This window comes from Pleurodeles waltl, chromosome 9 (assembly GCF_031143425.1).
Source record: "Pleurodeles waltl isolate 20211129_DDA chromosome 9, aPleWal1.hap1.20221129, whole genome shotgun sequence".
Taxonomy (NCBI): domain Eukaryota; kingdom Metazoa; phylum Chordata; class Amphibia; order Caudata; family Salamandridae; genus Pleurodeles; species Pleurodeles waltl.
The window spans coordinates 413,167,012-413,191,857 of NC_090448.1; the positions used below are offsets into that span (position 1 = coordinate 413,167,012).

Consider the following 24,846-nt stretch of genomic DNA (forward strand, 5'->3'; position numbering starts at 1 on the left):
GAGGAGGACCTCAGCAGCCAGTTTCCGTTCCATCACTCCTGCAGAGGTGGGGACGTGAGCGCGTTCTGCTCCCTATTTCAGCCACTTTGCGCCCCCGAGGACGCCACCAGCATGGCTGCCGAGGACTCCTTCTATGGCTGGACCCCAAACTGCTGGGCTGCACATTTCAGTAAGGTACCGGGCAAATTCTGGTGCACATTTCTTTATTTATGTGGTGCACAGCGACATGCTTCATGTCTGGGGCAATGGATTTTAATGTTACCAACCTGCTTGTGCTTGTGATTTTCTTTGGTATCAAATACTCTTTTAAATGAACAATGTGTACTTTTCTTAATAAGTGCCTCTTGGATTGAAACTTAAGTTTTCTATTTCACGATGGCCGTGGTTCATTACAACTCTACCAAGAAGCACATCCTCGTCGTCTGTACATATTGAGCTCATGTTGCACTCTCTTGAGGCCTGTACAAGGCCCTCCTGGCTTGATTGGTGGCTCTGACTCTCCCCATGCCATGCTCCTGGTGGTGGCTGGGAGAGGAACGGCTTGGAAGGAGTGGGAGGTTTACTGCTGGTGTTAGTAGCCGCCGCAGCAGGGTGGGGGGGGAGGAGGAGTAAGAAAGCAGTCAAAGCACACAGTAGCAGAGGAGCGTCCACTGCAGCCAGCCGGTGCCAGCGACACCTTGGCCATCCCCAAGAAAACCAACAAGAACCCGCCCTGGCTCATCCAGGAGTTTATTATACAGAACCATGCAGACATTGTGCCATGCCCGGCTGTGACCTTTGTGTTAGGGTCATGTTAGAGGTAAGCTGAGGCGAGTCCATGGACTCGCACCCTGGGGTGGGTGGCAGGGGCACATAAGGGCAAGCAGTCGCAACAGTCTCTGCTTAAATCAGAGATGGATGTTGTCCCTGCAGCAGCAAGCGCAAGCTCATCTGTCTTGGGGAACCCGTTTACAGAGGTCAGTGCCCCACCTCACAGGAAACAGGAAACATCCACCCTAAGCTTTCCTTGAATATCATGCCTTTCTACAGAAGGAGTTCAACAAGCCATCTGATGCCTTTAATCACAACGCAGGTTATTGATGACAGAACCATCTAGGGGTAGAACGTTAACTTTGTTGTTTGTTTGTGTGCAAGTTCATAAGCCCAAGCATGGATGAGTAAGTAGTCTACCATGTTTACTTGATGCACAGAAGGGGAGGGATGCTCTAATAATCTTTTCTCAGAAATAATTTGTTTCATTAGTGCGGGCCCCTCCCCGTACATTAGTAACTTGTGCCTGATCCTAGCATGGCATAGCCGTGACGCTGTCCAGACTTTTTGCAATCAGTAGGGCGCAGTAATAGGGTGCTCAGTTTAAGACAGCTATTAGACTAATGTGCCTTTTGCAGACATCTCTGTGAAACATGCACGTAAACGTTTGTAAACCCAGAGATTCAGACTTTTATGCATTCAATATCCATAAACAGTGCAACATTGAGTTAGGCGCAGTAATGGATTGGTTTGTAGTGCTATGAAGTCGCAGGTCCGTGACAGTGAATTCAGCAGAAATCAGAGTTACAAAATTCACGAATTTCACAAAATCACCTGAGAAGAAAAAACAGGTAATGTGAAATTCCAGGTTCTATGTCAATAACAATAGAAAACAAAATAAAATAACGTATCTGCCTCCCGATGCATCACCGCTCTTCTGCTCCTCTGGCTCCACTGCAGCACAGGCTCCCAGACACCCCATGGACAATCCAGACGCTGTTCTCATGCTGCTGCTGGCAGCATGAGAGAAGCGCTGAGATTGACCCGAGTGCCCTTGATTTGTGCTTCCATTGGGACTGCGAGCTTGTGCCTACAGTCCCCAACCCGGCTACACAGCTCGGATTGAAGACAGCTCAGTGGCATGTCAGTCTGGCCTCCTGAGACGGCCCGCCAAACCCACATGCGCAGTGACAGCAGTGCCACCACTCCTCCTCCATGTCTGTCATCACAGTGATGACCCCGCCCCCAAGACTTGGTCAGTGAAGAAAAATAAAATGATAATAAACCTATAATTATTATATATTAGATCTCACAAACATATAATTTTATTTTTCAAGTTTTGCCTCCGCTGGCGGGTGTGCGACACTCCTCTGCCTTAATGGAGGAGCCAGCCCTCCAGGAGTGTCACAGGTTGAGTCTGTCAGAGGACATTGACATTCACAACACCAGTAGCTCTTACTTTCGCAAAAGCAAGACCTACTGGCTTTTCCAGTGCTTGTTCACTATGGCCTCAAGTCTGCAGAGCTACAAACACAAGAGGGCATATTTACAAGCCCTGAGCAAATCCGTGCGCCGCCCTATCATGCGAGGAGGGTATTCCCACATTAAGAGGCCAAGAAAAATGGACCAGATTTCACTGCTCCATTTTTCCCATCATTTTTAACGCCTGCCTAAGGCAGGTATGAAAGTAACGCTCTCATTTTTTCCAATGGGCCTCCTCATGCATTGCTGGACTAGCGCCATAATTTTCTCCACTAGTCAACCAATACGCCACCACAGCTTCCAAAATGTTGATGCTAAAGTACGACCATGGTGGCGTAAGAAAAGTGGTGCATCATAGCTGATGTGCCACTCTCTTGTAAATATGCCCTAAGGTTTCTCAGTGCATCACTGGGAGCTACGGGAGGAAGCACAGCCTTTGAGAAGAGGAGCCCAGGGCACAGAGGAGCAGAAGAGAAATGTGGTGGGAAGGTTCATTGGCCCCAGGGGTGAGGGAAGGTGGGAGGCAGCAGCAGCTGCTTTTAATTATACTCGGTGGGGCGAGGGAGGGGTCATGCTGCAGAGGGGGGTGTTCGCGCTGCGGTGGAGAAGTTGGGGTGTTTGCGCTGGGATGGGGTGTGGGAATAATAAAAATAAAATTAAAATAAAAAAAACACTTACCTTAAGAAGGCGGCCTCAGTGTTCCTTGCCGCCTCAGTGCTTCTGGGCGCCTTCTCTCCCCATCTAATCCAGACTCTTGTCTCATGCGACACAAACGCCTGAATTCGTCTGAGCGGCCTGAATTGATACTCAGATGGCGAGTGGGAGACTGCACTTGTTTTTCATCCGGGCTGTGATATATCACCTGGGTGCAGAGTTCTAAGTGTGCATATCGGTTTGGCCGGCCTTAGACGGGAATATGTGACGGAACTACTAGGTCCTAAACAACGATAACCTAACCCAAATATATAAATTCTAAACAACTAATACCATAAAAAAAAGAAAAACGTACCTTAAAATTATTTGTTCAGGCAATCGTTATTCAGACAAAATCGTCGTTTAGACAGCTGTTGTTCAGTACTTCGTTGTAGAGACTTTTTAGTTGTTTAGCAGTAGTGGTTCAGGCAAGTAGTGGTTTAGACCTCATTGTTCAGGATGTTTCCCCTTAGACGGCTGGCCAAACTGACATGCACACTTAGAAGTGCACACTACTCCTCCCCACCCCCCACTGCTGATGACGCTGATCGACCCTCCCTACAAGCGGAAAGCAAAAAAAAAAACATGGTAATACAGTAGTTGTATTATCGTTTTATTTTTCTGCTGCCTTTCAGCAGCAGGGCGACGCTCCTCTGCCATGGTATCTTTTTCCTCCCTGCATACCCCCTCCTGGTGGGAGGGGGGCAGCAGGGAGGAAAAAGATACCATGCAATGCTACCTGTATTTGACGATCTAAAATGTAAGTAAAGTGATTTTAAGACCCTGGTGTAGAGGGGCAAGGCGCACGGTCATCGGGCCTACTATCAAGGCCTCGGTTTTCACACAAACAGATAGTGACTCAGTTTAGTGCTGATAAATGTGCTGAAAGACCACAACGGTCCAGCACCTCTTTAATTTATAGCCTGCACTCCAGACACCGAATGTAGTCATGGAGTGTGCAACAAAGTATGGGAGAGCCCGAGTGGCTAACTCCATCCCCCTCATGTTTTAGTAAACCATTACAAACATCATGAACAAGTTACAACTACAAACAGCAGATAGAGGTAGAAAGAAAAAAAAAAAAAAAGGAGAGAAAAAGAAGAAAAAGAAAACAAGAGTCTTCAGTTGCAATCATGACACCAGTCACTCCTAGCACATGAAATTCTCTCAGACGTTGGCTGAGGTTAGGATTAGGCCGCAGGTTGTAGCTTTCATTTCTCCCAGTTGGCTCAGGCCCATTCCCTGGCCCCGGGCCTGGGGAACCAGACCTCTCAGGACTTCTGCGGGAGACACCACCTCCTCCCCGTCGGCATTCATTGGGAGTGCTAGGTAGCAAAGGACAGCTCCCTTCAAACTCTTCACCATTCTCCTCCTCAAGCCCAGGTCCTGAATCACCCACCTGAGGCACCACCTTCCGGAACCATGACACGTTCCGGGTCACCTGCCATCCCTCTCCGCTGGCGGTAACCATGGTCCCTTCGATCCTCTCGACCCTCCAGATGTCAGGCCTGTAGGGTGTTTGTCATTCTTAAGGATCGCCATCCAGGGTGGAAATTCCAGACTCTCTCACTTGCAGGTCAGACTGTTTCGCTCTTCTCCTCTCGCTGGCTTTGGCATTCGTCCGTGCCCGCTTCTCCTGCGTCTTGGACACATCCAGGGCCGCGGGTTGCCAGTGATCGCCCGCGGGTACGCAGTCTCTGGGCGGTGAACTGAACATCAAAGCGGCTGGGGCACACCCAGTAGTGCTGTGGGGTGTCTAATGATAGGCCCTCAAGAACGCATGCAGTCACAATTCAGCGTCTTCTCGTTGACTCAACCTGATTTGTAGAGCGCGATTCAGAGTTTGCATGAAGCGCTTAACGTCTCTGTTCACCTGGGGCCATTGAGGTGTGATTCGCCAATGGGCTATGGCTAGAGAGCGAAGATAGCGCTGAAACTCCTGGCAGTCGAATGGAGGGCCATTATCTGTCCTTATTTCTTCTGGCAGACCCAAAAGGGTGAAGGTCTTCTCCAGAGCAGGACGGACATGCTCAAAAGCCGTGGACACTACCAATTCCACCACAGGAAACTGGGTGCATGAGTCAATCATCATGGCATTCAGTCAGCCATCTCAAAGCTGCCAAAATCTAGGCTTATCCTGGACCCAGGTCGAGTACTGGGCGGTCCGGTCACCACAAGACCAGGGCCTGGATCTCAGGCAGTGATGGCACACGGGTGGCACCAGGTCGTCCGCCATGGCGTCCATCCCAGGAAACCATACCTTTTCACGTAGGTGGGTTTTCATTGTCACTGTTCCCTGATGCCCCTGGTGTGCTAACTCCACCACTCACCCCTGCAGACTTCGGGGTATCACCAAACGCTGTCCACAGAGAAGGTGGCCTTCCGGACTCGCAGAAAGCTCTGACCTCACCTTCCGGATCTGGTGCACTGCCCAGCGATCTTCAGAGTCCAAGACGGGTGTCCTGTCAAGAAAGCACTTCCACGACCGATTGATCCTCCTTGGCTCGGCCGAAAATGCTCACAAAACTCTCCATCCGCCCATCCTCCTCCTCTGCTTCTTCTTCAGAGCGTGACTGGAGGATGTGATAAATAATCTGCCGGATTCTTGGCCCCTGGCTGGTAGACGAGGAGCACCGCACACCTTTCGATTCTTGGTGGGGCAAGTCTGGCTGTGCCCACAAAGAGGGCTACCAGTGGTTTGTGGTCAGTGACCATCCTAAATTTGTGTCTGCATAAGTATAAGTGGAAATGCTTACAGGCCCACCTGATGGCCAGCGCCTCCCACTCAATCTGTGCGTACCGGGCCTCTGTTGCAAAGGGGGCCCTACTTGCATAGGCCACCAGTGTCCACTGCTGGTGACTCTGTTCCTACAGTAGCACGGTCCATAGCCCAATTGGGCTGGCCTCCTCCACTACTTCTATTCTCTTGCGTGGGTGGAAATAGGCCATGACCACAGTGTCCAATAGTGCACTTTTAACCACTTGGAATGCCTTGTCCGTCTCTGTCCCATGGTGTATTGACTTTCGAGAGGCGCCGAAGAGGTTCAGCGAGTGTAGCCAAATCAGGGATGATCCTCACACAATACGTCGCCATCCATCCCAAGGAAGTTCCTGACCTCAGTGGTGTTGCGAGGCACTGATGCCCCCCTGATGGCCTCAACCTTCTTTGGGTCAACCTTCAGCCCTTTCCTCAAGAAGATGTAGCCAAAAGATTTAATGGAGTTGCGGTAGAAAGCGCATTTCTTACGCTGCAGAGTCAGCCCAGCCTCCGATAACCGCTGAAGAGTGGCCCTCAGGTGTTTGTAATGCTCCTCTAAGCTGTCTGAAAAGATTAAGATGTTGCCCCTTAGATTTATGATGCCAGCCAACCTTGACAGCGTCTCCCGTATGGCGTTCTGGAAGATCTCCGCTGCTGAGGAGACCCCAAAGCTTAGTCTCTTGTAGTGACGCAGCCCAACATGGGTCGAGAACGTGGTGACGTTGCGGCTCTGAGGGGTGAGCTCCAGCTGGTTGTACCCCGAGTTGAAGTCTAGCTTGTAGAACCATTGGGCCCAGTTGAGGTCAGCAATAATGTTGTCAATGGTGGGCGTGATGTGGCGTTCCCGCTTTATGGCACTGTTGGGAAGGCCCATGTCCACACATAGGCGGATGCCGCCCGGCTGTTTTGGCTTTGGGGCGACAACGAGAGGCGACACCCAGTCCGTCACCTTCTCTATGACCCCCTGCTCCTTAAGACTCTGTAGTTCTTGCTCCACCTATGGCCTCAGGTGGAAAGGGACCTGACGGTGTCGTAAAGCCATGGGTTGTACGGCAGGGTCGACATGCAGGTGGAATTGCTTTCCCTTTAGCTTTCCTAGCCCGCAGAAGAGGTCTGGGAATTGTGCCAGCATTGCTTCGGCAAGTGAATCGTGTACTTGTTGAGCGAAGAACACTGGCTCCAGATCTTCTGCCGTGTGACACCCTAGGAGGGTTCCTTTCTTGCTTTCCACCACGTGGAACATAGCACGTGTCTAGTGCCGGTCGCTGCCCACAGTGACTTCTATCACCCCTCGCAGGGGTAGCGGGTCTACGCCTCCATAAGCGTATATCTTTGTGCGGCACGGTTTGAGCTCTGGTGGGGGAGATATCTAGCTGTATTGTTCTACATCCATGACATTTACTGGCGCCTCTGTGTCTATGAGCACGGTAACTGGTGTGCCGTTAACTATTAGGGTACACATGGGTTGTGGTTGCTGCCTCTGGTCCAACCTGCCTGCAAATGAGACAACGAATCTCTCTTTGTCTTCGTTGTCCTCGTATGGGGTAGCACAAGGGTATGTATCTACTGCTGCTGCCCCCACATCATCTACTGGCATCACTTGTTTCACTGCTTCTCTTCTTCCTAATGTAGTTCCAGTTCTGGGCCGTCCTCCTCGGCAGACCTTTGTGAAATGGTTGGGTGACCACATTTAGAGCAGTTCTTGCCCTTCGCTGGGCATACACCCGGCTTATGGTGTTCAAGGCCGCAGTTTCTGCACCCCTTTTCTTCCCTTCTTGGTGGTTGAGCTGTACACAGTGGGTTTTGGCAACTTTGGATGGCGTCGACCTGTTCTTTCTTCACAGGGCCAGGTTTTGCTGGGCCCGTTGCCGGGAATGACCGTGCGAAGGTGGCAGCCATGTCATCTGTGCGGCTATTGGACAACTCGTGCGACTTCGCAAGGATGAGTATTTCGTCCAGCAATATGCTGGGCTGCCGCAAGATCAGCTTGTGTAACACCTTAGAGCGGAATCGCTGCATTATCTGCGTTCTTATCTCATCATGTTGGTTGATATCTGTGCAGGTGCTCGCCAGCTTGTGCAGACGCGCGAAAAACATGTCAGTTTGCTGGGCCTGCACAGCTTGAACCTCTCATAGTCTGGGTTAAGCTGCAGGTCGAAATACCTGTTGAGGGCTTCAACCGCTGCGTCAAAATTGTCTTCATTGCCTGTGTTTGTAAGCGTCTCAAACAAATCGTAGATCTTATCCCCTCCCAAAATGCAACAAGAGAGACCTTTGCACCGCTCCGTGAGTCTCTCGCGTGGCTCTGAAGTAGTGTCTCAATCTGCCAACCCAGTGACACCACCGGGGCGTGGACATAGCAGGTTCCACCAGATGGCTAAATGGGGGCAGTGCAGTGACAGACAAATGTGACCCATGATCGTGTGCTGGGCGTTGGTGATCAGCATTGTTCTGCGCAGAGCCTATCTTGATATCCCTGGTTATCCCACCAACACTTTTATTGATCCAGAGTTTATTTAAGGCACTTGTATCTCTCTCTTTGTTGTTTTTTTTCAGGCTGTAGAGAGTCAACTTGGCCTCTGCACCCCTGTGCTGGTGGCTTGTACTGAAAAGCCTGCCCCCTGACAGTTTCTTTAACCCACTTGCTGAGATGGGGTTGTGCAGCCCTGGTACCTGAAAAAGCAGCAGACACGTGGTGAGGCCGGTGACGCAGGAACCAGGAAAAAACTAGCTGGCCTGATGGGGATTATCCTCGCAGCAGGCAGAACGTTGTGTCGCCCGTTTCCGCAGGCAGTGGACGGGACAGCCCCCGGAGTCCTTGCGCTTCAGCGCGGCTCAGCAGAGAGAGGGTGAGAGCACCTCTAGCACTTGGCCGCAGAATGTGGGATGACGGCCCTGGGTTAGTGCGCGGCCCTGCGTGTGCAGCAGCCAGTGGGATGGCAGGGCACAGCGATCCTTCCTGCACCGGCCGTCCTCCATGGGCCGGGGGCCAGATCCCCTTTACTCCATCTGTGGGCGTCCGAAGTTTTCCCTCACACGTGAAATGTACTTAATTTGCCTGCGTAATTTTCATCTGGTTTTGCCTGGTAGAAGTCATGTGGTGAAACATCCTTAAGTGGGTGTGGATGGCGGGACAATTTGAAAATTTGCGCATGACTTGGAATCATGGACTTCCATTCGGGAAATTTGCACCCAACTCAATATTCGCGCACGCCTCATCATGAGGAGTTAACAGTGCAGTAGTGGGATTTCCACACAATTATCACATCCCGTTTACCCCGTATGAACCTTTCACCTATAAACAGAGCCTTTGTGGAAGAAGACTGCCTTTGGGCCTTTGAAACTGAAAACAAAATAAAGATAACAGCAGCACCTGGTATAAGAACAATTCTTTTAAGTTTTAACAATTACCTTTTTATTTTTAGGGCCTATCTGGACCACGACCAAGCGGTATCTACTCGGTGTTGGCGTTGAGTGAGGAATGTTAGAAACAGGTTTTGCGCCAACGCGGCTGTTGGAAACCAGATCCACAGGTAGGACAACATATTCTAGTTAGAATTCCGGAACCTGCGTTCAAAAAAGCATAGATTCTGTGTACATAATGCCACTGGGACCCATGAGGCGCCTTCTGTTTGGTGTCTTTCGCCCAGTTCTATGCAGCGTTAACTGCTAAATTCTGTTTGCAGTTGCTTTAAGTCCGTGCGGAAAAGAATGTACATGTCAGAACACACTCTACAAGGATATAAACAGCCTTTAAAGCCCCGAAGAATTAAAACGACATGAAGTGGATACTAATGGCATTGGGACATTGTTTTAAAGGGTGGTGTCTAGAGTAGTACCTGTGAATAGCTGAAAAGGCCAGTGCAGACCAGTCCTGTGCGAAGAGAGTTATGCCCTCTCTTTCCTAGTCCCCTGCTGTTTGTGTCACCCATACCTTCCTATATATTTTTTTTTATTTTGTCCCTTGGAAGTACCCCTATATTTTTATAATTTGGTTAGGTTTGACAGGGCCACTCTTCCGGTTCAGTATCAGTTGAAGACTCATTCAGATCACCTTAGCCGATTGTGAAATATGTGTGTGTAAATGCTCAGAGTAAGATGGAAGATGGATGTGCCCAAAGGTAAAAGGGCGTGACCATCCTCCACATTTCTTTACCCAGGGATTGTCAGATGGGATATACGAAGGGGCGTGTTTACCAAGGTTTTGCGTCACTCTTAACCTAAGAGAGATTTATCAAGCCACACAAGGCCAGCTTGCTTGTCCCTGAGTGGCTTGATAAATCTGGAGTAATGCAAAAAAAAAAAAAAAAAAAAAAAGGGCAAATCGCTGTCTTGCGCTACTCTGCCCAGGGAGGAGTTCCATGGGTAGAGCATGGGTGTTCCCATGCATCCTTCCATTGATTTTAGCTCTTTCCCAGATTTACCAACACTGGTAACCTAGAAATGCGTCAAAATGCTACACCTTCCCAGGGGAGGCGAAACAAGGAGAAATATCTTAATTCTTCCTCCTTGTTTCCTCTTTCTAAGTGTGCTGCATACAGAGAGAAAAATGCCTCAGAGGATTGTTTTTGTGCAGGAAGGTCTGCCTTCGTGCACAAAAAAACCCTGCCTACAATGCAGGCACCCTTGCATCACGGTGTAAGTGTGCCTGCATTGGCGCAAGGCAGCCAAAGGGGTGCCAGTGCAAGGAAAGGACAGAAGTCCTCCATATGATGTTAAATATGTTGCATTCCTGCCCTTTCACGCAGCACAGCAAGGGACTTGCTGTACTGCGTGAAAGTTTGATAAATGTAGCCCTAGGTCTCTTATTTACCAAAGGTAGCTTAACGTAAAGCGCTTTTCAGCCATACCTTGGTTGTCAGGTACTCTGATGGCTATTCTATGTTCAGGGTAGAGGGAGATCCCCATACCAGGCCTGAGAAGGAAGTTAGCTGGATGGAATGGGGCGAGGCAACAGCTTCTGACATGGCTGGTCCCGAGAACCGTGCATGTATTTGAAAGGGTGGCTGTGGTGGTGGAGCTGAGAAAGCACACTGCACTTTCACTAGATATTATGAAATTTTTAATTTTAGTTACGTTAATGGCTTTGCCAAAAATACTTCTGAGACTCACCATGGTTGCTCGCTACTTAGGAGTAACTTACACAGTGGACTATGAGGGTTTTAAACTAGAGTGCCCTTTTGGAGTGACGCAACAAAAACAATGCTCAGTGCACAAACTGCTTAACTAAGCCTGTTCGGATTTGAGGGCGTGTGGAAGCATGATGGTAAATTATGATCACTTTACCTCTTTCTCTGTAAAGTCTGTGCCTGCTTTAAACAGTAATGACACATTGTTAACTATTTCTCAGATGTCTATAAACAATGTGGGCAATAGTGTAAGCCATGTTAACTGTGAATTACCAGAGGCTGTAAACAATAGCAATACAAAAAATGTGCAAAGGAGAATTACGCATGCTAAATGCTCACGTGGCCCTCCAGAAATGTGTTAATGTTGTTTAGATGGGTTTTGATGTCAAACAGACATGAAAAGCAAGCAAAGAGTCTCAGTTTTAGGTTGCCTATGGAGAAGTGTTTGAAGGATCTGAAGGTTTGATGTCCTCAGGTGGGTTGACCTTGATCTTTTGGAGGGACACTAAGCAGGTGATGGGGATGGTTAGGTGGTCAACTGAAGCGGTTGTCTCTTGTTTTATTGATGCTTGAGTTGTCTGGGAGGTACGAGTCACAGAGGATGATGGTGGGGGCCTTTTAGATGGATGAGGTGGTTTGAGAAGTTGTACATGAAGTTCTTGTTCTGTCCAGGAGGCTGGTAAATAAGGTGGAAGGTGGTGGACTGAGTTGCAGATAGTGGGGAGTGGCATGTGAGTACTTCCAGGGGGTGAGTGATGCTGCTTGCCAATGATGCAGGAGGATTAATAGATGATGGTAAAACCGCCTCCATTCTTAATCTGTACACCATTTGGTGTAGCCTGTTTGAAGAAGGGTGTCTAGGATGTGGAAGTAAGCCATTTTTTAATGATGACAAGTGTATTAAAGGGGGTATGTAGTGTCTATAGCATGCAATACTGCAAACCCTGCATTGATAAGCATGCGATAGATCTTGTGTTCAGTAGTTTGAGGGTGTATGGTGGTTTATGGGATAATGGGATGTGTAGGAGGGCGGGTCTTTGTGCTGTGAAGATGTTTTTGAGGGTCTGTGAGGTGTAGTTTTAGGTGGAATTGTGGGAATGGGTAGTGGTGAGTTTGCTGGGTGAGGCACATTGTGAGATCTTACCTTGGAGGTTACACTAGAGGAGCATGGATTTGGCTAAAAAGCCTTCCTCGCCCTAAGAAGTTGAAACTGGAGATTTCCCTGTTAGGGTCCACCCTTTGCTGGGGACGCCCAAATGATAGAATGCTCTGAGAAGTTGATCGAAATAGGGAAAAGGCATGAAGTGATGTCACTTCCTGTAGAGCTGGATGCTGGAAAATGCAGTGATGTCACTTCCTATGGAGATAGATTGTGAGGTACGAAGTCTGCTTGCATGGCTTCTTTTAAAGATTGTTTTGATGCAAAACAAATGCTATAACTTCCTGCAGAGAGGAACGCTGGAAAAAACAGTGATGTCACTTCCTGTCAGTATGGATTATGGGTAATCTATTGCTTCTTTTAAAAGCTATTGAGGCTTTAATTTCACCCATACTTTTCTATAGAAATAATGTAATGATATTAGATTGGGAGTAGAAGCTATACCCAAATGGAAATAGAAATTCTGAAAAGAGCTTAACATCTCCCTAAGTCCCCACTGATCCAGTCAGTGAGACTTACATTGACCTTGTGGGAATTTTAAGAAGTAAGACATGTGATACATGTTTTTGTCCAATTAAAACGCTGTAGAGTTAATAAATTATCTAGTCTAATGTAATGGTTAGCAAAAAGAAGTATTCCTGAATCCTAAAATAAAAAAAGAAATAAATGTCTGGATTTGGTGAATATTCCTATTGATTATTCTATAAACCAGAGAAGCAAGCATATTCAAAATGAAGTGTTTAAGAAAAGTTAATTAAGGAACTATTCCTATGCCTTCCGATAACCATTGGTGACTTTTACCAAAGATGGTGTAGGAAATCAAGGTACCTTAATTTATATTCATGAAATTGCTAACATTATTGTGTGTAACACTATTTTAGATTGTGCTTAATGTACATCCAAATTTGAAGTCAAATGCCTTCATGAAATTGTTAAAATATAATGGTGCAAATTGTCTGAGTGATATGAGATTTAGATGTTCCAAAATATTTCTATTGAAGTGCATCCTATTTTCAACAATTCTTAGACAGTATTTAAAAAGAGTATTTATTAAGTATTGCATGAGAACCCCTGCCCAAACCAGGGTGCTATTTGGTTCTTTGAAGAGTTTGAAATTGCATGCATTTTGGAATGCTTTTTATTATTAAACATCAATTTTATTGTTATTTTATGATTAATATCATGTAACATCTTTCAAAATATGACTAAAGCCAAAAAAAACACGGGAAAGTGCTGCTGAATTGCCATCCTCCTGTCTTGCCAGCATGAAAAGCCGAGCCAACCATGGTGCCAGAGGAAGCTGATCAGTGAGTCTAAAAGTCCTCGAAAAACCTTAGGAGATTGTCAGAGATTTCCCTATAAAGTATTCCAATGCAGATGAGCTCAGAGGTGGCTCTTTGCGGCCATCACACTCCTTTTGAATCTGCACCTGCTTTGGTCTCTTTGTTGAGGCTTTTCCCTCTCCATTTGCCATGTTCTCAACAACAGCCTCAATCAAGTGTGGTCTTAGTAAACTGTATGTTAGAAGTAGAGTCTCTTGTAACACAACCGGAGAGTTTAAGGGAGATTAGAAACGTATTTGGTGGGAATCAGCCCATACTAGCTCCCTACATCTAAAACCAGTCAACACAGAAGTATGGGGTTCACCAATGATATGGAGCTACCGTCACGAGAAATTATCCGTGGGCTCCTAGACCTTGCTGGGTGTCTAAAAGCGGGCAGTGTGGGTGCTGTGTGGGGTGAGTGAGGGGAAGGGGGGGGGGGGGGGGGGGAGATTTCCTTTACAGACTAGGTGGTCTCACACACTATATAGTGTCATGCTTCATTTGACCACCTAGCCCGACCCATGTAGGACCGTGCCACCTGGGCAGACTCTACCTCACCGTTAAAAGAACAGGAGGGAGTGCATAAATATATTTTTATCTGGAGATAGTGGGATCCAGCTAAGCTAAGGGAATATAAAACTACCTAGGCAGTTACCGGTGTGTGATCTACACTTTTAATAGTGGTATCTGCTGGTGTATTAAAAACAAGGACGGGACACCTTGGTGAGAATAAGGACTCACTGGGTCGCCTATCTAAAAAACGGCCGACATGTTTTTGCCCTCTACTATGAGCCATGGAAGGTCTGGGGGCATTCTTCAGGGCCTAGGATCCCTAAACATCATGCAAAGTGCAGATAGACAAACCACCCCTAGCAACCTGATGACCTGCATGCTAGCTGGGTCCAAAGCTCATAAAGGTGTGAGATCTTTTCTATACTCATTTGTACCGGCATCCATGCATCTCAATACACCCAAGGGGGCACAGCACTTACTAACAACTTTCATTAGCAAGATCTGCCTTTACCAGACATTGAGCCATTGGCCAGGATTTCCCATCATCTTTAGATAGTGAGATAATAGTTTAAGGTTTCAGGAGCACTAACCCAAAACGTGGAGAAAGAGAAGATGTCCTATAATGAAGTTCTGTCATAAAATCTGTATTGCCATACTACAAACTAGGATACAATATTTGAAGTTTTTATTACAGTTTTCCGTAGTTTGCATCAAATTTGTTAATGCTGTTGCAATTTTAATAATGACAACAAATAGCCCAGAAAAAGTCTGTTATTTTGGAGGGATAAGACCAGGTTCAAATCCCAAAAAATAATAACATTTTCCTATGAGGATTGCAATCTGTGCATGGTGAATCGAGTTCTATGTTCTTTATTGGTGATCATGAACAGTGTGACTCTTGACAGGAGGATGGATAATGACCCTACAGAATAACACTGGTCTTTGTTTCCTGTAAGAAGATTGTGATCCGGATATTTTGTGAACATCCAATTTGATCAAAATTTTTGTACTGATCACTAACAGTAAACCTAGGACATAGCTGTGGTACTCATTATTTATGTACCTCAGTAGTTATATTTTGAATGTTGTGAGTACTGTTTGCTTCACCCTGTGTTGTGAATATATATATATATATATATATATATATATATATATATATATATATATATGTATTTTTTATTTTTTTTATTTTAAGGCATTACTAAAGTGTTCTTAGTAACAACTTTGGCTTCATATTGCATTTTTGTGAGATGGAGATTGTATTAGTTGTATTACAGTAGATCATGCATTAATCTTCTCAGAGACTCATTTGAGCTAGGTCATTACTTCTCATCCAAGAGTCAAGGAGGCTTTGAAGGCCAACTTTCTGTCTGAGATTAAGGATTCAGCATCCATAACAGTCGGGAACACGTTTGATATTGCTTGGTATTCCCTACAAATTCACAGATCCAGGAAAATCGCAAAGGCGTAGCCTCTCTTTTCTTTCCCACTATTGTACCATAGCTGATTTTATTTGTCACCAGCTCGCTCAGTTGGATGGTGAAGCATCAGAAGCAGTACATATTACAACTATATTGCATATTACATGAAAAACTAATGCCAAATGAAAACAGGTGAGAAATGATAACCATGAGTCGAGGTAGGCTGTGTTAATGTTCCCTAACGAGTATTTGTAACATTTTCTAAACAAACATATTACGAGTCACCTTTAGGCACTTGCATGAGTGCAGACTTTCGTTGATAGTTTGTCAAGTAGACAAGTCGCATAAGATGGCAATCGATCATGATCGTTCTGAGTGAAATATGATTTATCGAGACTCAAATGCCACGGTATATGCATCACTAATGACATCACTGAACAACGCTTTGTAAATACAATTCAGCATTCCCCCCCCCCCCCCCCCCCCCCCCCCCTTGGTGCAAAACTGCGCTGCAGATTCTTACGACGTTTGCATTGCATCGAATTTAGAAAATCTGCCCCCACTTTTAAAGGACAGGGGAAATTGGTTCATTCCGCCTATTGTTTACCAGGCAGATAACCCGCAAACAAAGAGTGGTGACCAGGCCCGTGTGCCGTAGGGTTAGTGCATTCTCTTTATGGAGGGAAAACCTCCCTTATACGAGTCGGGATCGCTTGCATTTCTAGCATGCTACGTACGGCTCGTCACTTTGAAATGTCACCAATCTACACTGCTTTAGACGTCCATCAACGGACAGGAAATATCAGCCCAAAGAAACAAGACAGTACGCAGACAAAACACATTACTCCCAAGAAAAAGTTGCGGAGTCCAGATCAAAGGCTCCTCTGTGGCATATGTCCTGTCGCCTGTGAGTTGCAATGGCGTGCTTTGCGCGAGACGGAGGAGGGGGGTCAAACCAAGACAGGATGCCGTTTGTTGATATTCCATGCATCATGGTTGGCTAAGAGCCTCACTTTTTGCTCCCTATCAGTGTTTGCTTCTCAGATGGGAAGACGGTTCTGATGTACTGTGAAGAATACTCAACAACGAAGGGGGCTGTCCATTGCAGAAAATAAAAACACCACGTTCCCCTCATAAACCGGGCCTGGCTGTGCCTCTCACCACAAGACAAAGCTCTCATTTAGGTTACAAGAGACTTTTATGCAAAACAATGGAGGCTGTCGCACTGGGAAGTGATTGTTGAACAATTCAAGTTTGAATCATTCTTTGTTTTCGGGAAACCGAAATTCAAATTTTGATTTGGTTCTGTAAACCTAGGCGGCCACTGTAAAAAGGATGGGATTCAAGCTTACCTTCCTGTCTCCCCTCAAGACCTTCCAGGAGTTTGAATCAATTGCCTTTCTAACATCCACTTGATGGTAACCTTACATTGGACACCCTAACATTCTTACACAGCCCTTCTTAGAGAGTTGTATTTTTTTTGGGTTGCCATTTGTGTACCACAAAAAGAATCACTCCGATCTTGGTGGTAGAGTCATCCAGGGTAGAACCAAATGTTCAACATACTTCGTAGAACAAATGCAGATTATGAGACGTGACCTGTCAATTCGATTCAACGTGGCTGTGAGCCACACCCCTCTCCTAGAAGACAGTAGTTACACAAGGAAGTCTCACTTAAAGATGGACGCTCAATAAGCCATGGTAGTAAATAGCACCTTCGTGCATAATCGGTTAGTAACCACTACGAGCAATTTCTGCCGTATTAATGCATGACATGGTTACTTTCAAACCTTTCTTTACATCAAGATTCAGGCTCTTACCTTAGAAGTTGTACAAACCCTAAAAAAACCACCAGCCGGAATGATGTCAGAGTTCAAATGCAGATTACACAGAGCCACAGGCATTACCCAAGAAGTTGTATAGTGTGTCACTTGCATGGCAAGGATGGGCAACGACTTCGCCTAGACAGCCTATACCTCACTGGATTTTAACGAAAATATAGCCAAGAGTATAGATGGCATCAAGTGCATTCAACTTTTTATTGATTAAAATCATAGGTTCAAAGACCTCAACAATGCCACTGGACAGTGAAAGTTTGTGGTTCCAGCTGGAGGGAGAATAACTGTCAACAAGATTGAATTTTCCAGAATAAATACAAAGATAAGGTCATATTAAATAAAGGCTGTAATTGTATTTATATAGCGCTTCCTACCCCTGACGAGGCATCGAAGGGCTATTCAGTGAGTAGCATGCTACTCTGGAACCCAAAAGGATTAGTTTAGGGAAATATAAGTTATTTGAGGGGTGGAAATGTGAGTCTGTTAGCTGGTTTGAATAGAATAATGGAGGGATACAAGAGGGAAGAATCTAGAAAGTGTTAATTGGGAGATCATAGTAGCAAGATGAAGTTTGGGACGAGTAAAAGGAGAGATGGAGAGAAGAGTGTCGAAAGGGATTAGGGAGCTCATAGTAGTAAAATGAGGTCCGGAAGAGATACATTAGGGAAGAATTTAGTAGGGTTGGTTGTTTGGGAGATCATATTAGTAAAGTGACGTTTGGGGTGAGCCGGGGGGATAAAGGAGGGAAGAGTTTAGGAAGGGTTATTTTGGAGATCATAGTAGTAGATTGAGGTTTGTGGTGAGTCAGTGAGTGAAGACAGTATAGATTGAGAGAGGCACAGGGTGAGACAGTGGTGCACTGGAGAGTTTTTTTTTTTCTCTTGTACAGTAGGAGTAAAATAATAAATTTATACATGATTACGTAGAAAGGGAATATATGTATAAGGAAGATAATATATTGAGATTTAAAGTTGTATAAACAGACTTTCAAGTGTTGCAGTATTTGAAGGTAATTTATTTGTACATTTTTCATAACTCAATTTTTTTTAAAAAATATTTTCCTCAGTATCTCAACTATTTCTTGAAAAATTTTCAGGATTCACATGCTGTGCTTTATTCCACTATCCAGTGGTTGGGCCTGAAACCATTCAGCTAGTACCCCCTTCCCTCCTTTTGGGTGATGTTGCTCCGATGCCCTGCCCTTCCCTTCCTTCCATGAAGAACCCCTGCCCCAAAACGTGTGTGGTTGCAGTGTTCTTAATCCAGCCTTCTCCAGCCCTCCCACAACCCTTCCCTTGACAACTTAAATCCTTGCTATAGCGTTCCTGAGTTTCTCACTTTTTGCCATTCTTGCTTATCAGGCTTATTTCTGGGGTGCTGGGAGGTTCATCTGTAAATCTTGAAAATTCTTCTAGCTGAAAAGCTACCCCTACAGTTAACGATTTCGTTTTATAGCATGCTTTTTTTTTTTATAAATCCATATGCTGTACATTATTTACGTAGAGGTACTGTCACCCTCCTGTGAGAATGGGTTGAAAGGATGCAAACAGTTGACTTAGTACTTTCTGTCCCACCTGTGTCTCTGTTCACTTGGACATCCACACTAGTGTTTTGTGACCGTGAGTATGGAGGGTCAAATGGCTGCCTTAGCAGTTGTAAAATTAACCTGTGCATTTACTAGCATCCTCCGCTCTAACTCCAGCAGTAAAACAGATTTCGACACCGACAGCCCCAAACCATGCCCTCAAACTTGGGCGAACAGACAGTTTAGACGCTTTGGGCCATCCAAGGACTCTATAAGCATAAGCCAGGGTGCTCTTGCAAGATCAAGGAGCGTGCCAACTTCACCTATTAATCCTAAACAAAACTACCCAGCTGACAGCAATAAAACCAGACATAAGCAAAAATACGCCCTGTGCTAGGAAGATTAATCTGAACTCGGACCCTTCAAGTGGTTTGTTTTTGTTTAACAACCAGTAGGCATCAAGTTCCGGGTCTTGAGACCCTCCACACAGCTAGGGTCGAAGCGCATTGACAGTTACACCAAGGAAAATCATGGGCATTTAAATCTAGGATCAGGAAAACTGAATATTACAAACGAAACATAGGACTGGAGTTTTTTTTCTGAAAAGTATACCTACTCAGCCCCTCTTAGTTTCTTAGATTGGGAATTAAAAGGTTTCCTAATAATAAGTAAGTCTATTTTGAAAAAAAAAAACGTTTTGGGAAACCCTTGTACACTAAAACATTGTGGAACTGACATTCTGAAGTGAATTCAGCAGTTTTTAAAATTGCACACACTGATTCAGGTGACTGGACACACGCGTCTTGAGACCCTTGCGGGTGAGTAGACGCGCTTTACAAATATTGATTGATTGACTCATGCATGATGAAATGCCTGGTCTCTTATGTTCGTTTTGTGTATTAGTGTAATAAGAGTGTAAAACTTTTTGGAGTTCAATAATTCAATGTATATTGGTTCTGATCAACCAAGGCATGGATAATGACATAAGAGGTACTGCTGGAAAGGAGAGTCTTCGGTTTTCAAAGGGTGCCACCCTCAAAGGGTCTGCCTGTTCGCAACCTTCTGTTTCTTTTTTGGTGTACACATAATAAAGAAGCCTACATGCGCCCAAATAAAACTGAAAGTGTCATAGGAGCAAACAGTAATTGTGAAGTACACATGTTCAATTGCAGAAAGCAAATTTATCCCTGCTTTACAGAAGGCACAACTGTGGTGCTGCAAATATTGGGCACAAATCACATACCAACAAATTCACGAAAGCAAAGGCTGTGAAGTTTCATGAGTGCACCATTTACAGTATATTAAGGTTTGTGCGTCCAGGAATGAGGAAATAGCATGCAATTTGCAAAATGATTCTATGCGTTAGTGGATGTGTAAAGCCCATTTTGCACACTTTGCTGCCATGATTTGCATCAGGATTTTCCTGCTGCAAATCCCGATAGCAAACTCCAGTGCCTGGCAAAATCTACACCCCAATCATATTTAAGGCTCCCAGTCTCTGCCTCCACTGATCTTCGGAGATAAATACAGACAGAAAAGTATGTGTTAAACTATTTCAGGTAGTTCTTGTATTTCATCCCACTGGGCTCTATTGTATCGTGAAAGGAGGCATATCAAACTGGCTATACTGGGATGGTTGACTGCTTGTGCAGTGACACCTTTTCCACTGCATCATACTTGCTCTTTTTACAATCGGTAGCAAGAGCATCCCCAAACCCCCGAGAATTGGCCCTTTTCCTGGCCGTGTGAGCCACTTAAGAATCAGGTGGAAACCGGCCCTTGAAGTATGTAGGATTGGAGGGGCAAGGCTTATATTTTTTGTCCACCCTTGGGGTTATGACTCGATTTTACTGGTTGCTTAAAATGTTCCACTGTGGGCTTAAGCATACCCTTTAGCATGGACAAGAACTATCCTGCCCTGTGAGACCTGCTTAAGTTTTCCACCGAGAAATCACCCTCATCCTGTAGTGTGTGGCGATCCACTTTGTGACAGTGTGCACCTCTAATAAGTACCTCAAAGTAGTTTGTTGTGTCGTTTGGTGGTAAGGGTTTAGAGTGGTATAGGTCAGGATCAGTGTCATCTACAGCATCTATGTCATAGTCATCCCATGTACATTATCTAAATCTACTTCTGGGTCAGGAAAGTATGGTGTCTCATAGGGGTGAATGTCATCCCCATTGTCAAGGTCTCCCATTGATGAGTGTGGGTGATGCCTGTGGTTGTTCACAAGGAAAGTGTTCAGGCGACTGAGGACGAACTGGTAACAAGGGCGGTGCTGGTAGTATGGGAATGACAGGCGGAGAGGTAGAAGTGGGTGGAGGAGGTGGTGTTTGAACAACAAGTATGGGGTTAGTTCAACTGTCTTTACACTTCTTCCTTGGCGCCACGAGTGAGTTGGCACGATTATTTCTTCCTCAAAAGCCGCCTTACTTTTAGGAAGTGTGTCCTTTGGTGGGAGAGGTGATTTTGCAACTACCCTTCCAATATTCGGACTGATAAACAAAGTATGTTTTCTTTCTAGCAGTTTTCCAAGTATTGGCTCCACAGGTCGTTGTTTTAGCTCAGACAGTGTTTTTGATGTTGGACACTCCCGGTATTTTAGGCGTTGAAGGTATTTTTGTTCCTAATGATTTTTTGTGCGGTAGGGCATCTTTTAGCACTGAGGGTGCTTTCGGATCCTAAGGTGGTATTTTCAGGTCCGATGACTTGTGGTGCTTTTCTGGCTTCAAAGCTTGTGTTTGACCCCAGCACCAAGGCAACAATTAACTTTAGTGCGGTCAGTGCCATTAGCTTTTCGATGCTTGCTTAGGTGGAGGGTAGTGTGTCTGCTCATTTGCCTGTTTTCTGATAATGACATGGCCACAGGGCACTGGGGTTCTGTGAGCCATTTGGGGGGGGGGGGGTGGGGTAGGGGTGGGGTAGGGGGGGGGCGGGGGGGGGTGTGTGTGTGTGTGTGTGTGTGTGTGTGTGTGTGTGTGTGTGTGTGTGTGTGTGTGTGTGTGTGTGTGTGTGTGTGTGTGTGTGTGTGTGTGTGTGTGTGTGTGTGTGTGTGTGTGTGTGTGTGTGTGTGTGTGTGTGTGTGTGTGTGTGTGTGTGTGTGTGTGTGTGTGTGTGTGTGTGTGTGTGTGTGTGTGTGTGTGTGTGTGTGTGTGTGTGTGTGTGTGTGTGTGTACAGCTTTCTACAGCGTTCTCACGTGCCCTTTGGATGTCATGGTTGAAATTGGGGCCTTCCCCGCTGCTGGCTAGTATGGGGATTTTCATAGGCACATCTTGTACATCCAGAAGAGCTCTCTTGACTTCCATCCATCTACCTATCCATTCATACTTCCTCCCACCTGCTGATATCCATAATTTCACCTTTACATTCTGTCACCCATTCATTCTTTCGTCTATCATTGTCTTTCACCATTCCATCCATCCCTGTCCAAACCAATGCCTCCCTCTTCACACCTATCCATCTATTCTTTCACTCACCCATCTCTCCAGCCACCCTTTCACTCATCCATCCTTGCACTCTGCCATCCAATCATCCATCCACCCTCCCTTTCATTCATTTTCTCTCATCTAGCTACCCTTTCATCCATCCACCCTTTCGCTCACCCATCCAATCACACATCCATCCTTTTGATCTATGCATCCACCCTTTCACTCCATCCATCCTTATACCCCATCCATTGGTTCATCCCTTTTACTCATCCCATCCTTTCATCCACCCAACCCCCTTTTAACTGATCTATTCATTCTTTCACTTATCCATCATACATCGATTTTTACATCGATCTGTTCACTCATTCATATATCCACCTTTCACTCACCCATCCACCCTTTCACTCACACACCTATCCATCAGTCCTTTCATTTACTCACTCAACCACTCACCCTTTCACATCTATGAGCTTGTGTCTGCCGAGTTGCAGACATACGAGGCCCATCAACGACTTTACTCCGGCTCACAAGGCTGCTGCTGAAGGCCTCTCCACCCTGGTCTAAGCCACTTTGGAGCATGGTCAGAAACTGGTTCTTCCATTGCAATGTTAGTAGTAGCAAGAAGCAGGAAGTCTGTTCCTTATTGAGCTATCCCCAATGGGGGGTCCACAGACTTTTCTATTGCAACATTCATTGTACATGTCAATGTCATCCGATGTCATCTAGTTGGGTAGGTACCCACTCAATCCTCAGGGGAGCCTGCCTCCACATCCGGCCATCCCTCCTCCTCTGGGTCTTGAAGGAAAACCTGATCGAATATATCCCTGCTCCTATTCAAAGAGGACGTCCTCTTCCTCCAATGGTTCTGGAGTTGTTTCTGCTTCAAACTACCACTGCTGGTTCTTTCTCTCTGGCTTCAGATGGATTCTGAATTATTTAGGAATTCATCAATATCCCTTTTCCTGCTTAGCAACGCTTTAATTTTGGCACTGAGCCTCTGATCTCGATGTTCCCCAAAAGGCACCCGACTTTAAAAGGAAGAGACAGTCTTAGTTCCAGCACCGAGGCTTTCTTCGTGGCTTTTTATCCCTCCTGCACTGTTGATCGGTGTAGGAACCTGGCTCCTAACGTGGCACACCAACATCCAGATATACTGTGGATTAGCAGGATTACCCAGATTGGAGGATTAGGACCAAGGGAGTCCTAAACCCATGTTCGGAGTTTGGGTCCAAAGGAATGAAAAGCGTGATGTGGCAGAGGAAGAGCACACATCAGGGACAACTTTCCCTTTTCTACTACTTGGTGTTAATTTCTCTGACTCTTCAACCTGTCTACAAAGTCCTTTACTCCTTCATTGCGTTCTGATGCAAGGAAGATTTTGCGCATTGTACACCACAGCATCAAGGTCATTCGTATAGACCAACAAACATATTGCATCCACTACATCGAGGTGAGTATGTGTAGTTAGTTTTAGTCTCTCTACATCTGCTCACCTTAATGTTAATATCCTGGAATTAGTATCTTTGCAAGTCAATTATTTTTACAGCTATATATTGTCTTCCACGAACTGGAGCCAAGCCCCAGAAATAAGTGGCTGCCTGCCCAGATGCTTTTTTTTTTTTTTTTTTAAACTTAAAACATATCTTCGGTGCTACGTGTCTTGTGCGGAGTCCCGTTAGCCTGGAGGAAAAGGCCAGACTTGTAGGGCTTCCAAATACCCCTGAGAACATGCAGCATTCCATTCTCCCCCCACCTGAATCTGAGCTGTATAAATGCGAAAACTCATACAAAACCTCATATCTTCAGCTAGAAAGGCCATAGACCTGTACCCCTCCCACCCAGCCTTGATCTACACTACCAATTTTTTAATTATTCCCATCGTCTCACCAAGCTCAGCAGAGGGGGAACCCCCACAAAAAACTGACAAGGTTCCCACCACGCCAAAAACACTGTTACCTGCAGAAGAGCCACCAGTTTTCTGAAAAAGGAGCCCCCAGATGGCTTCGTCATCCAAAGAGCTTGACATAAACAAGTCCGTCTCAGAACGATTGGGTTACAGAGGCAGATGTACACATCACTTGTTTGGGGTGGCACATTCACCCGTGGTTTTTCCAGCCAAAGCACTCTTGCCAACCCCATCCAAATAATAGCAGGCCGGCCTTAAAAGGACCAAAAGAGCTGCTGACATACAGGAAGAAAACTTCATTTGTACAGGACATTTCTTTTTTGCTTTTCAGAAACAAACCCGAAGAGCCTGGAACGGCATGGTGACTCGCTCAGCATCCAGCTTTCCCCAAAGTATTACCAAACATAAGCGGATGCCCGTTCAATAACGAGTTCCCTGCAAGGTAGGCAAGGAACTCTAACTGTGGTCCTCCACTGGGAGTCCGCGGCAAAGCTCCCGCTGACCCCAGACATTGTCAGGCTGTCAGTGTCTCTCTGAACGAGGCCTCAAGACCTTCAGGTGCTACCTGAAGTTGGCACATCCTGTGGGCTGTGAGGGAAGACCCAAGCGACGAGCATTTTTTTTTCTTGTTCTTGCTTAAATGGTGGGGCCATTTATCTCGGGAAGCTGTAAAAGACCACTCATCCTAGGAAATGTTCTGTTTTTGGGAATGGTTATTTTCTCAACACTGAATATTCAGCAAATCTTCAGCGTCTCGATGCGCGCCTGCCAGTCAGTGGGACCCAACTTCTGCTGATTATCCAGATGCGATTAGCCAGACCTCCTTTGTCAGCCTAGCCAGTTTCTTATTAACTGGCAACCAATGTTGTTGGGTTAAGTCTTGTTTGTCAATTCAGCAGTGCTTCCGAGCGGCAACGTGT

The 24,846-nt window shown here is 45.9% G+C and overlaps 1 long non-coding RNA gene across 1 annotated transcript in view; it reads left to right on the top strand.

The window, feature by feature from the left end:
* The first annotated feature begins 8,384 nt into the window (after positions 1–8,384).
* LOC138259443 (uncharacterized) overlaps positions 8,385–24,846 on the top strand; it is a 51,352-nt gene continuing 34,890 nt past the window's right edge. The window contains exons 1-2 of the long non-coding RNA XR_011198733.1: positions 8,385–8,532; positions 9,109–9,216. This is a non-coding gene — a long non-coding RNA (uncharacterized lncRNA). The remainder of the gene's footprint in view (positions 8,533–9,108; positions 9,217–24,846) is intronic.